Here is a 3120-nt window from a genome sequence, read left to right as displayed (position 1 = left end):
TGGCCTTCTTGGCAATGAGGGCACATTGCTGTCCCATGGATAACACATTGTCCACCAGAACCTCAAGGTCCTTCTCCATGGAGCTGCTTTCCAGGAGATCGACCCATAATCTGTACTGGTGCATGGTGTTGCTCCTCCCCAGATGTAGGACTCCAGACTTATCCTTGTTAAACTTCATTACATTCCTCTCTGCCCAGCTCTCCAGTCCACCTAGCTCTCCCTCAAAGGCAGCACAGCCTTCTGGTGAGCCAGCTAACCCTCCCAGTTTGTTAGTGCAAGTAGGTGTGTATGTTTGGGCCCAAAAGGTTAAAACAGATCCCTTTGCAACCATGTATATACTTTTCTTTTCATTAGGAGAATTCCCATCCCAGGTATTGTTACTATCAAAAATTCTGTGATATTTTCTGAGGGGAAACAGAGAGGTGAGGAGAAAGTTCTTCACAGAACAGTAATTGGCTATTGAAATGTGCTGCCCGGGGAGGTGGTGGAGTCACCATCCCTGGAGGTGTTAAAAAATGGATTAGATGTGGCACTTGAAGCCATGGTTTAGTTGTCATAAGGTGTTAGGTATTAGGTAATAGGTTGGACGTGATGGTCTCTGAGGTCTTTTCCTACCTGGTTGATTCTTTGATTCTAAATGAGCAGCATGGCTGGTGGTGCATGTCTGTGGTGGAGATGCTGATTACAGTTTCAGATACGTCTGTGCTGATGGTGTTGGACTGCCACAGAGAAGAAATGGGACTATGTTGCTAAGGAGGTAGCCAAGTCCTCAGCAATTACAATGATACTCTTCTAAATAGCTGAACTATCAATCACCAAGGAAAGCAAACTGGTGCCTTCATGGTCCGGAAGAATCCCCTTATAGCTGTCGGAAACCAAATCATTAACAACACCAGAATCAATTCCTGCTCCTCTTCTCTGCTCAATCAGCAATATTACAGCACATGAGAATTGAAAAAGGAAGAAGCCAATAGCTGACACTTGATTTCTTAAAATATAATTTAATGTCTTTTCTCAAGTGAAAGTGTATAGTTGCAGGGACCAAACTGCTCAGCGGGAGAAAGACTTTATCAAACAAGAAGCAACAACAGTGCAGAACAAAAGTGAAGGGGAAAGTCAAGAGAATAAAAATTGATATAAACACAGGGGGGTTCTTGGTTTTAAAGGGCCAAGAGTGATATTTCTTACAAAGTTTTCCAAAGTATGGCACTTTAAAACCATTATTCTATTCTAAACATTTTATTCAAATGAAATTAAGGCCAATCTGAGAAAGACAACTTCTGCTAACTGAAATCACAAACTTCAGTGTTATGACTGATAGACAGAAACCCAGACTCTAGAAATTCATGTTTTGCATGCATGTGCATTCAGTCCTTCTTAAACTAAAAATGTTAATAAATAAATGAACACTTCTGATAAAGACATGGGTTTCTCATCCTCAGTTCATTTAAGAAATACATCATCCATCAGTGGTTTGGTTTTTTACTCCTTGCGGCATTTCAGTTTGGCAGTGTTAAAAATCTGGTGGTCTTTGATGCGTATTTCCATCTTTTACCTGCATCCAAATAAATCTCTTGGATATATTAATGCTTTATTTTGAAATAAAACAACCTGGTGAGGGTTAAACATCATTTACTGGGGCTATGTTCCAATCCTTAATGTTTACTTATGCATAAATATATATTACACATTTGAGAATAGAATAGAATAGAATAGAATAGAATAGAATAGAATGGAATAGAATGGAATAGAATGGAATAGAATGGAATAGAATAGAATTAGCCAGGTTGGAAATGAACTCCAAGATCATCGAGTCCAACCTATCACCCAATACCATCTAATCAACTAAACCATGGCACCAAGCACCCCATCCAGTCTCTTCCTAAACACCTCCAGTGATGGTGACTCCACCACCTCCCTGGGCAGCACATTCCAATGGGCAATCTCTCTTTCTGTGAGGAGCTTCTTCCTAACATCCAGTCTAAACCTTCCCTGGTGCAGCTTGAGACTGTGTCCTCTTGTTCTGGTGCTGGTTGCCTGGGAGAAGAGACCAACCGCCACCTGGCTACAACCTCCCTTCAGGTAGAGGTAGACAGCAACAAGGTCTCCTCTGAGCCTTCTCTTCTCCAGGCTAAGCAACCCCAGCTCCCTCAGCCTCTCCTCATAGGGCTTGTGCTTCAACCCCCTCCCCAGCCTTGTTGCCCTTCTCTGGACACGTTCCAGCATCTCAACATCTTTCCTAAACTGAGGAGCCCAGAACTGGACACAGTACTCAAGGTATGGCCTAACCAGTGCTGAGTACAGGGGCAGAATGACTTCCCTGCTCCTGATGGCCACACTGTTCCTGATACAGACCAGGTGCCATCAGCCTTCTCAGCCACCTGGGCACACTGTTGGCTCATGTTCAGCTTACCATCGACCAGTACCCCCAGGTCCCTTTCTGCCTGGCTGCTCTCCAGCCACTCTGACCCCAGCCTGTAGCACTGCATGGGGTTGTTGTGGCCAACGTGTAGAACCCAGCACTTAGATGTGTTCAGTTTCTCTGCCCATCTGTCCAGCCTGTCGAGGTCCCTCAACAGGTACACTGAGAGTCCTAATTCTCTAGTACTTTTTGCTAAAGTCTCTTTCATCTGTAGAAAAACAGTCCCCAAATAGCAGGCAGTTCTTGTGCCTACTTCATGGCCACTTTGGCAAGAGATGAATGTTGGTGAAAAGAAGTGGAAAACCCGGTTCTGCATCTCCAGTTTAAAAAGTGTAAATTAGCCTAAAGACTTATGTTACTTGTAATTGTTATTGTATTAGAATCCCTGTCAGCTGACTCCTCCTTTACTCCTTCCCCATCAGCAGACTTTCTTACACCTTCTCCTGCTATCTTCCTGAGTCTTTTCCAATCAATCTTCAAGCTTAATTGTCAGAAGTCAGAAAAGAGGGTGATTGTAGATGTTGATTCTAACAAAAGTATGGTCACATATTTGATTTTGTTACCAAAAATGTGATGTTGTTGGGGTGTTTTGTTTTGGGTTTGTGTTTTGATGGGGGGTTTTGTTTGTTTGTTTGGTTGGTTTTCTCCTGCTAAAAAGTAACTGAAAGCATCTGGGAATGATTATAAATTGGAGCAGA

Source organism: Dryobates pubescens, chromosome 1, assembly GCF_014839835.1.
Source record: "Dryobates pubescens isolate bDryPub1 chromosome 1, bDryPub1.pri, whole genome shotgun sequence".
In the NCBI taxonomy this organism is placed as follows: Eukaryota; Metazoa; Chordata; class Aves; order Piciformes; family Picidae; genus Dryobates; species Dryobates pubescens.
Note: the sequence above shows the minus strand (reverse complement) of the source record.